The following is a 12289-nucleotide window of genomic DNA, read 5'->3' as shown; positions in this document are numbered from 1 at the left end:
CACATCATCGTCAGCCATTATGACATCACCGTCGCCATGGCAGCCTATTATGGCATCATTGTTGCCATAGCAACCATTATGACATCATCATCACCATGGCAACCATTATGGTATATGGTATCATCATTGCCATGGCAACCTATCATGACATCATTGTCGCCATGGCAACCAATATGACATCATCATCACCATGGGCAACCTACTATGGCATCATTTGTCACCATGGCAACCATTATTACATCATCATCACCATGGCAACCGTTATGGTATCATCATCGCCTTGGCAGCCTATTATAGCATCATTGTCACCATGTCAACACATTATGACATCATTGTTGTAATTTCAACCTATTATGGCATCATTGTTGTCATGGCAACCCATTATGACATCATTGTCGCCAGGGCAACCATTATGAAATCGACGCCATCGTAGCCTATTATGGCATCATTATCATCATGACAACCCATTATGACATCATCGTCGCCATGGCAACCCATTATATCATCGCTTCCATGGCAACCATTATGATATCATCATTGCCATGGCAACCTATTATGGCATCACAGTCGCCATGGCAACCATTATGACATTATCGCCACCATGGCAAAACACTATGACATCATCGCCACAACAACCATTAAGACACCATCATCACCATGGCAACCTATTATGGCATCACTGTCACCATGGCAACCATTATGACATCATTGTCACCATGGCATCCATTATGACATCATTGTCACCATGGCAACCATTATGACATGGCGACAATGATGTTATAATAGGTTGCCATGGTGACGATTATGTCATATGGCTGCCATGGCGACAATGATCATCATCTCGCCTTGAGCCACGGGACGCATGCTGGCACTTTATCTATTACAGTTATGCTTCTTCCTCCTAAGCCATATTGGCAAGTGACGCATTAGGAACATTATTTACCATACACAGACTTCATTGAAAAAGGCAATGTATGCCGAAACGTTGGAATTTTGATGTCTGCTATCTTTTGCTGGCTGTCTACTAATAAATCCATTCCTATTTGAGAGTATCCTTTTCATATTTTGGTCTTCTTTCCTTCTTTCTTTTGAGCATCACATAATTTGAAAACTTGACTATGAGGGCTGCCTTATTACAGGGTCTGACTATAGGGGTGCTGCCTTATTACAGGGTCTGACTAAGGGGGCTGCCTTATTACAGGGTCTGACTAAGGGGGCTGCCTTATTACAGGGTCTGACTAAGGGGGCTGCCTTATTACAGGGTCTGCCTATGGGGGTGCTGCCTTATTACAGGGTCTGCCTATGGGGGTGCTGCCTTATTTACAGGGTCTGACTATAGGGGTGCTGCCTCATTACAGGGTCTGCCTATGGGGGTGCTGCCTTATTACAGGGTCTGCCTATGGGGGTGCTGCCTTATTACAGGGTCTGCCTATGGGGGTGCTGCCTTATTACAGGGTCTGACTATAGGGGTGCTGCCTCATTACAGGGTCTATGGGGGTGCTGCCTCATTACAGGGTCTGACTATGGGGGTGCTGCGTTATTACAGGGTCTGACTATGGGGGTGCTGCCTTATTACATGGTCTGACTATGGGGGCTGCCTTATTACAGAGTCTGACTATAGGGGTGCTGCCTCATTACAGGGTCTGACTATGGGGGTGCTGCCTTATTACAGAGTCTGACTATGGGGGTGCTGCCTTATTACAGGGTCTGCCGCCTTATTACAGGGTCTGCCTATGGGGGTGCTGCCTTATACTACAGAGTCTGCCTAAGGGGGTACTACCTTATTACAGGGTCTGCCTATACGGGGGTGCTACCTTATTACAGTGTCTGCCTATGGGGGTGGCCGTATGCTATAGAGTTTGCCTATGGGGAGTGCGTTATACTATATTGTGGACTATTTGGTGCATTATGCTACTGTATATGGAGGCTATCTAGGGGGCCATCATACAGTATAGAGATTACAGTGTGGGGGTCATTATACATTGTAGGAGCCATCAAACAGTTTGGGGGCTACTAAGGGGTTAGTATACTGTGTGGGTGGTACTATACAGTGAGGGGGCATTATACTGTGTATAAGAGAGCATCATGCTATGTATAGGGAAGCTGTACAGTGGGGAGACTCGGGACATTATTAAATGTAAAGTGGGCACTTATTGTTATAGGGGAACACTGTGGCTATCAAAGGGACACACAAGGCAATATTACTTTCTAGGGGGCAAAATATGGGCACTGTTTTCTAGGGCACTTGCACCTGGCATTACTATACTATAGAGGGTTGCTTTTAGAATTTAGAGGGCACAGAGAACCACACAGCAGGTGCAGTAATAGGGACACATACGGCAGCAGCGGCTCAGTATTGGGGTATCAGGTGCAGTAATAGGGACACATATGGTAGCAGCGGCTCAGTATTGGGTTATCAGGTGCAGTAATAGGGACACATACGGCAGCAGTGGCTCAGTATTGGGGTATAAAGTGGAGTAATAGGGTCACATAAGGCAGCAATGGCTCAGTATTGGGGTATCAGGTGGAGTAATAGGGTCACATAAGGCAGCAACGGCTCAGTATTGGGGTATCAGGGGCAGTAATAGGGTCACATACGGCAGCAGCGGCTCAGTATTGGGGTATCAGGTGCAGTAATAGGGACACATACGGCAGCAGCGGCTCAGTATTGGGGTATCAGGGGCAGTAATAGAGACACATACGGCAGCAGCAGCTCAGTATTGGGGTATCAGGTGCAGTAATAGGAACACATACGGCAGCAGCGGCTCAGTATTGGGGTATCAGGGGCAGTAATTGAGACACATACGTCAGCAGCGGCTCAGTTTTGGGGTATCAGGTGCAATAATAGAGACACATACGGCAGCAGCGGCTCAGTATTGGGATATCAGGTGCAGTAATAGGGACACATACGGCAGCAGCGGATCAGTATTGGGGTATCAGGGGCAGTAATAGGGACGATAAGAATGAAAGAGGAATCCAGCTCAGGAAAATATATAAAATCAAAAGTTTTTATTCCAAATTATTTTAAAAAAGAGGAAACACTGCATGTCAAAAATCAGCAATATCCAATGAACGGAAGGACGACCATGATACAGCTAATATGGCAGCAGCGGCTCAGTATTGGGGTATCAGGTGCAGTAATAGGGACACATACGGCAGCAGCGGATCAGTATTGGGGTATCAGGTGCAGTAATAGGGACACATATGGCAGCAGTGGTTCAGTATTGGGGTATCAGGGGCAGTAATAGGGTCACAGCAGAGGCTCAGTATTGGGGTATCAAGTGCAGTAATAGGGTCACATACTGCAGCAGTGGCTCAGTATTGAGGTATCAGGTGCAGTAATAGGGACACACAGGGGCGGATTATCAGAGGGTCAATATGGGCGGTAGCCCAGGGCCCAGTGGTCTGGGGGGGCCCTGAGCTACCGCACAGATTGACCCTCCGCTAATCGTCTGTGACTGCCCGCCGGGCGGCGTTTATGTGCCCCCGGACCGCATTGGGCCCCTTCTCATCTGCTCACCGGGCCCTTTCCGGCGCTGCGGCGGTTTCCTATTGACGTGCGGGCGCGTGCCCGCACGTCAATAGTTAACAACAACAGCCGCCAGCCAATTGGAGGCTGGCAGCTGAAGTTGGCCGCAGCGCACACGTCGCCGGCGTCTGACGTCATTGTCAGTCGCCGGCGAGTGTGCGCTGCTGCAGGGACCTCACCGGACAGGTGAGGAGACTGCTTGTTTTTTTTTTTTTGTTTGCTTGTTAATTTTTCAGTTATCGGTGGACACACTGGGGGGCAATGCTGGAGGACACACTGGGGGGCAATGCTGGAGGACACACTGGGGGGCAATGCTGGAGGACACACTGGGGGCAATGCTGGAGACACTGGGGCAGATTGGAGGACACACTGGGGGCAATGCTGGAGACACTGGGGCAGATTGGAGGACACACTAAGGGCAATGCTGGAGACACTGGGGCAGATTGGAGGACACACTAAGGGCAATGCTGGAGACAGTGGGGCAGATTGGAGGACACACTGGGGGGCAATGCTGGAGGAAACACTGGGGGGCAATGCTGGAGGACACACTGTGGGGCAATGCTGGAGGACTTACTCTGGGGCAATGCTGGAGGACGCACTGTGGGGCAATGCTGGAGGACACACTGGGGGCAATGCTGGAGACAGTGGGGCAGATTGCTGGAGACAGTGGGGCAGATTGCTGGAGACAGTGGGGCGGATTGTTGGAGACAGTGGGGCAGATTGGAGGACACACTGGGGGCAATGCTGGAGACACTGGGGCAGATTGGAGGACACACTGGGGGGCAATGCTGGAGACACTGGGGCAGATTGGAGGACACACTAAGGGCAATGCTGGAGACACTGGGGCAGATTGGAGGACACACTGGGGGCAATGCTGGAGGACACACTGTGGGGCAATGCTGGAGGACACACTGGGGGGCAATGCTGGAGGACACACTGGGGGGCAATGCTGGAGGACACACTGTGGGGCAATGCTGGAGGACGCACTGTGGGGCAATGCTGGAGGACACACTGGGGGCAATGCTGGAGGACGCACTGTGGGGCAATGCTGGAGGACACACTGGGGGCAATGCTGGAGACAGTGGGGCAGATTGCTGGAGACAGTGGGGCAGATTGCTGGAGACAGTGGGGCGGATTGTTGGAGACAGTGGGGCAGATTGGAGGACACACTGGGGGCAATGCTGGAGACACTGGGGCAGATTGGAGGACACACTGGGGGGCAATGCTGGAGACACTGGGGCAGATTGGAGGACACACTAAGGGCAATGCTGGAGACACTGGGGCAGATTGGAGGACACACTGGGGGCAATGCTGGAGGACACACTGTGGGGCAATGCTGGAGGACACACTGGGGGGCAATGCTGGAGGACACACTGGGGGGCAATGCTGGAGACACTGGGGCAGATTGGAGGACACACTGGGGGCAATGCTGGAGACACTGGGGCAGATTGGAGGACACACTAAGGGCAATGCTGGAGACAGTGGGGCAGATTGGAGGACACACTGGGGGCAATGCTAGAGACACTGGGGCAGATTGGAGGACACACTAAGGGCAATGCTGGAGACACTGGGGCAGATTGGAGGACACACTGGGGGCAATGCTGGAGACACTGGGGCAGATTGGAGGACACACTAAGGGCAATGCTGGAGACACTGGGGCAGATTGGAGGACACTGGGGGCAATGCTGGAGACAGTGGGGCAGATTGGAGGACACACTGGGGGCAATGCTGGAGACACTGGGGCAGATTGGAGGACACACTAAGGGCAATGCTGGAGACACTGGGGCAGATTGGAGGACACACTAAGGGCAATGCTGGAGACAGTGGGGCAGATTGGAGGACACACTGGGGGGCAATGCTGGAGGAAACACTGTGGGGCAATGCTGGAGGACACACTGTGGGGCAATGCTGGAGGACACACTGGGGGGCAATGCTGGAGGACGCACTGTGGGGCAATGCTGGAGGACACACTGGGGGCAATGCTCGAGGACGCACTGTGGGGCAATGCTGGAGGACACACTGGGGGCAATGCTGGAGACAGTGGGGCAGATTGCTGGAGACAGTGGGGCAGATTGCTGGAGACAGTGGGGCAGATTGTTGGAGACAGTGGGGCAGATTGGAGGACACACTGGGGGCAATGCTGGAGACACTGGGGCAGATTGGAGGACACACTAAGGGCAATGCTGGAGACACTGGGGCAGATTGGAGGACACACTGGGGGCAATGCTGGAGGACACACTGTGGGGCAATGCTGGAGGACACACTGGGGGGCAATGCTGGAGGACACACTGGGGGGCAATGCTGGAGACACTGGGGCAGATTGGAGGACACACTGGGGGCAATGCTGGAGACAGTGGGGCAGATTGGAGGACACACTGGGGGCAATGCTGGAGACACTGGGGCAGATTGGAGGACACACTAAGGGCAATGCTGGAGACACTGGGGCAGATTGGAGGACACTGGGGGCAATGCTGGAGACAGTGGGGCAGACTGGAGGGCACACTGGGGGGCAATGCTGGAGGACACACTGGGGGGCAATGCTGGAGGACACACTGTGAGGCAATGCTGGAGGACACACTGGGGGGCAATGCTGGAGGACACACTGGGGGCAATGCTGGAGACAGTGGGGCAGATTGCTGGAGACAGTGGGGCAGATTGCTGGAGACAGTGGGGCAGATTGCTGGAGACAGTGGGGCAGATTGCTGGAGGACACACTGGGGGCAGATTGCTGGAGACACTGGGGGCAGATTGCTGGAGACACTGGGGCAGATTGCTGGATACACTGGGGCAGATTGCTGGAGACACTGGGGCAGATTGCTGGAGACACTGGGGTAATATGATGGACACACTGGGGGTAATATGCTGGACACACTGGGGGTAATATGCTGGACACACTGGGGCAGATGATTGCTGGACACACTGGGGCAATGCTGGAGACACTGGGCCAGATTGCTGGACACACTGGTGGTAATATGCTGGACACACTGGGGCAGATTGCTGGACACACTGTCTGGGGGCAATATGCTGGACATACTGGGGCAGATTGCTGGACACACAGGGGGCAGGACTGGAGGCATGGGCAGAATGTAGACACGGGGCATGATTGGAGACATGGGGCAGGATTGGATCATGGGGCAGGATGGAAACGATGGAGAGATCAAATGGTGCAGAATGGATACTCATGAGTGCAGGATAGGAGAACATATGGCTGGAGCCAGGAATGAGACACACGGGGCCAGGATGGGGAATATTATTACCATAGGGGCTAATTAAGGGATATTATTACTGCAGTGATGTATTTATTTTATTTTTTGAGTATACTGTTTAAATGGGGGGGCGGTCCTGTTACTGTGCAGAGTGACACTATATCGCCTTTTTATCTTCATGTGGTGTAATGTAGAAGTTGTGAAAAATTAAGTAATGTATTCTACAAGCGGAGCTCGAGATAACTGTGTTATTTCCTGCAGAAACGAGCCCTGGCTGGAAGAAATGATGGCGGTCTGTGCTGATGAAAGATGAAGGACTTCACCTAGAGACGTCACTGGTGAGTCAGTGTTACCTATACACTGACACTATACACTATATACAGTTAGGTCCATATATATTTGGACAGAGACAACATTTTTATAATTTTGGTTATAGACATTACCACAATGAATTTTAAACAAAACAATTTAGATGCAGTTGAAGTTCAGACTTTCAGCTTTCATTTGAGGGTGTCCACATTATAATTGGATGAAGGGTTTAGGAGTTTCAGCTCCTTAACATGTGGAGTATGGAGCGGGGAGTAGGGAGTGGGCGCCAGGGACACTGACTGCGCCGCGGGGAGTATGGAGCGGGGAGCATGGAGTGGCGCCGGGGACACTGACTGCGCCGCGGGGAGTATGGAGCGGGGAGTATGGAGCGGCGCCAGGGACACTGACTGCGCCGCGGGGAGTATGGAGCGGGCGCCGGGGACACTGACTGCGCCGCGGGGAGTATGGAGCGGGGAGTATGGAGCGGCGCCAGGGACACTGACTGCGCCGCGGGGAGTATGGAGCGGGCGCCGGGGACACTGACTGCGCCGCGGGGAGTATGGAGCGGCGCCGGGGACACTGACTGTGGGGAGTATGGAGCGGCCATTTTCTTCCGGTCTGTGCCTGTCGCTGATTGGTCGTGGCTGTTTTGCCGCGACCAATCAGCGACTTGGATTTCCAGGACAGACAGAGGCCGCGACCAATGAATATCCGTGACAGACAGAAGGACAGACATCAAAAGCATGGAAGTACCTCTCTACTAACTGAAGACAAAAACCTGATAAATGTTTGGCTTTGCCTTAACTGCTCTGTTGGATGAAACATCCTTCCCATCTGAGTGAATCAGTGCAGTTTAAGGCCGGCTTCACACTTGCGAGTTTTACGGACGTAAGAGCGCAGAAACTACGTCCGTAAAACTCGCAAAAAATACGGCACAATTATTCTCTATGCCCCTGCTCCTATCTGCCGTATTTTACTGATCAGTATTATACGGCTTTCTACGGCCGTACAAAATCGCAGCATGCTGCGTTTGTCACCGTACTGCGCAAGAAATACGCCAATGAAAGTCTATGGAAGCGTGAAAAATACGGATTTCACACGGACAAGCAGTGTGACTTGCGAGAAATACGCAGCGCTGTTAGAGAGAAAAGCCGGTAATTCAGTGCGGTGTACAGTAAAATCACACTGACAGCTTACAGTAGAATAGGTAGAATAATTGTGTACACATAGAATAGGTATATATATATATATATATATATGTCAGTGAGACACATATATGTATATATATTAATATTTATTCCAGCGCTATACAGCTTGAAAGCCGGTAATTCAATTACCGGCTTTTTCTTTCTCCTTCCTAAAACCCGACATGATTTGAGACATGGTTTACATACAGTAAACCATGTCTTCTCTCCATTTTTTTGCAGATTCCACACTACTAATGTCAGTAGAGTGTATCTGCAAAATTTGGCCGTTCTAGCTCTTAAAATAAAGGGTTAAATGGCGGAAAAAATTGGCGTGGGCTCCCGCGCAATTTTCTCCGCCAGAGTAGTAAAGCCAGTGACTGAGGGCAGATATTAATAGCCTGGAGAGGGTCCACGGTTATTGGCCCCCCCCTGGCTACAAATATCTGCCCCCAGCCACCCCAGAAAAGGCACATCTGGAAGATGCGCCTATTCTGGCACTTGGCCACTCTCTTCCCATTCCCGTGTAGCGGTGGGATATGGGGTAATGAAGGGTTAATGCCACCTTGCTATTGTAAGGTGACATTAAGCCTAATTAATAATGGAGAGGCGTCAATTATGACACCTATCCATTATTAATCCAATTGAATGAAAGGGTTAAATAAAACACAAACACATTATTTAAAATTATTTTAATGAAATAAAAACAATGGTTGTTGGAGTATTTTATTCTACGCCCAATCCAGTCACTGAAGACCCTCGTTCTGTGAAAGAAAAAACATAATAAACCAACCATATACTTACCCTCCGCAGATCTGTAACGTCCAACGATGTAAATCCTTCTGAAGGGGTTAAAACATTTTGCAGCAAGGAGCTTTGCTAATGCAATGCTACTCCTCGCTGCAAAACCCCTGGGAATGAGTCTAAATATAGATCAATGAGCTATATTTAGCTTCATTTGCGGTGAGGCGCCCTCTGCTGGCTGTTTATAGATCGTGGGAAATTACCTAGAAAGAATGGGAGCTTTCTAGGAAATTTCCCACGATCTATGAACATCCAGCAGAGGGCGCCTCACCGCAAATGAAGCTAAATATAGCTCATTGATCTATATTTAGACTCATTCCCCGGGGTTTTGCAGCGAGGAGCAGCCTGCATTAGCAAAGCTCCTTGCTGCAAAATGTTTTAACCCCTTCAGAAGGATTTACATCGTTGGACGTTACAGATCTGCGGAGGGTAAGTATATTGTTGGTTTATTATGTTTTTTCTTTCACAGAACGAGGGTCTTCAGTGACTGGATTGGGCGTAGAATAAAATACTCCAACAACCATTGTTTTTATTTCATTAAAATAATTTTAAATAATGTGTTTGTGTTTTATTTAACCCTTTCATTCAATTGGATTAATAATGGATAGGTGTCATAATTGACGCCTCTCCATTATTAATTAGGCTTAATGTCACCTTACAATAGCAAGGTGGCATTAACCCTTCATTACCCCATATCCCACCGCTACACGGGAATAGGAAGAGAGTGGCCAAGTGCCAGAATAGGCGCATCTTCCAGATGTGCCTTTTCTGGGGTGGCTGGGGGCAGATATTTGTAGCCAGGGGGGGGCCAATAACCGTGGACCCTCTCCAGGCTATTAATATCTGCCCTCAGTCACTGGCTTTACTACTCTGGCGGAGAAAATTGCGCGGGAGCCCACGCCAATTTTTTCCGCCATTTAACCCTTTATTTTAAGAGCTAGAATGGCCAAATTTTGCAGATACACACTACTGACATTAGTAGTGTGGAATCTGCAAAAAAAATGGAGAGAAGACATGGTTTACTGTATGTAAACCATGTCTCAAATCATGTCGGGTTTTAGGAAGGAGAAAGAAAAAGACCGTAATTGAATTACCGGCTTTCAAGCTGTATAGCGCTGGAAAAAATATTAATATATATACATATATGTGTCTAATGACATATATATATATATATATATATATATATAGACAACATATATATATATTTTTTTTTTTCTTTTTGGGACACATGGATCATTTCTATAGCGGTATGTTGGTTTTGCAAGCCTGCGAGAAAACCACGCAGTACGGATGCCATACGGATTACATACGGAGGATGCCATGCGCAAAAAACGCTGACACACCCTGCCTACGGAGGAGCTACGGACCACTATTTTCGGGACATTTCAGCGTATTACGGCCGTAATATACGGACCGTATTTTCATACGCTGAGTGTGAAGCCGGCCTAAGGATAATGCATTTATCTGTGATAGTAAGAGCTCAGTTTCCATTTATGTCTATATTTTGAATTTTTTTCAGATCTGTCTGCTTTTTTAATCAGTCATTTATAATATACAATGGTTATTATAGTCACATAGTGTGACTCACCATAAATTACCATCTACTGGAAATTGCAAGTTACTCCAAAATGAATGAAGTTTTTGTTTAAAAAAAATTAAATATAAATGCATTTATTGATGGCCCATGCCGCGATACACATTAGGATACTTGAAACTTCATGTACTTTTGTCACGAAGTTATGAAAAATATGAATAACGTGTCTTTGAAATTCCTGTTATTGTATAAGTTTCGCTTAAAAGGTTTAAACTGGAACATAAAAATATTAAATCTAACAAAAGGGACAAAAGTAATCCTAAATTAAAGAAAAAAAATCAGATTGACATAAAGGTATGAAGAGTTCCCTGTTCTAAGAGAGGTAACTAAAGCATACAGCAGAGGATACCAACATATAAAGTGGGTAACGAAAAAAAAAAATCAAATGGAGATAGAAGGTGCATTGTAGTAGTTAAAGTAGAAGAGTTGTGTGTAAGAAGTGACCTTTTACATTTTGGTTTACCGTATATACTCGAGTATAAGCCGACCCGAGTATAAGCCGACCCCCCTAATTTTGCCACAAAAAAACGGGAAAACTTATTGACTCGAGTATAAGCCTAGGGTGAATTTCAAAAAATAAAAATAGATCATTCTTGCCCCATAGCTGTGCCATATAGTGCTCTGCATGTTCATTTTTGCCCCATAGCTGTGCCCCACATAGTGCTCTGCACCATTCATGATTGTCCCTATAGCTGTGCCCCATACAGTGCTCTGCACCGTTCATTATTTCCCTATAGCTGTGCCCCATACAGTGCTCTGCACCGTTCATTATTTCCCTATAGCTGTGCCCCATATAGTGCTCTGCACCGTTCATGATTGTCCCATAGCTGTGCCCCATACAGTGCTCTGCACCGTTCATTATTGCCCTATAGCTGTGCCCCATATATGCTCTGCACCGTTCATGATTGTCCCATAGCTGTGCCCCATATAGTGCTCTGCACCGTTCATTGTTCCCTATAGCTGTGCCCCATATAGTGCTCTGCACCGTTCATTGTTCCCTATAGCTGTGCCCCATATAGTGCTCTGCACCGTTCATTGTTCCCTATAGCTGTGCCCCATATAGTGCTCTGCACCGTTCATTGTTCCCTATAGCTGTGCCCCATACAGTGCTCTGCACCATTCATTGTTCCCTATAGCTGTGCCCCATATAGTGCTCTGCACCATTCATTATTTCCCTATAGCTGTGCCCCATATAGTGCTCTGCACCATTCATTGTTCCCTATAGCTGTGCCCCATATAGTGCTCTGCACCGTTCATAGTTCCCTATAGCTGTGCCCCATATAGTGCTCTGCACCGTTCATTGTTCCCTATAGCTGTGCCCCATATAGTGCTCTGCACCATTCATTGTTCCCTATAGCTGTGCCCCATATAGTGCTCTGCACCATTCATTGTTCCCTATAGCTGTGCCCCATATAGTGCTCTGCACCATTCATTGTTCCCTATAGCTGTGCCCCATATAGTGCTCTGCACCATTCATTATTTCCCTATAGCTCTGCCATATAGTGCTCTGCACCGTTCATAGTTCCCTATATAAAGCTGTGCCATTGCCGCTGCTGCTGCAGTAAAAAAAAAAAAAAAAAAGCCATACTCATCTCTCTTGATTGCAGCTCCCGGCGTCTCGTTCCGGCGTCTCGTCCCGGCGTCTCCGCTCTGACTGATCAGG

Source organism: Ranitomeya imitator, chromosome 5 (genome assembly GCF_032444005.1).
Source record: "Ranitomeya imitator isolate aRanImi1 chromosome 5, aRanImi1.pri, whole genome shotgun sequence".
NCBI classification, from domain to species: domain Eukaryota; kingdom Metazoa; phylum Chordata; class Amphibia; order Anura; family Dendrobatidae; genus Ranitomeya; species Ranitomeya imitator.
This window is presented reverse-complemented; position numbering follows the sequence as displayed.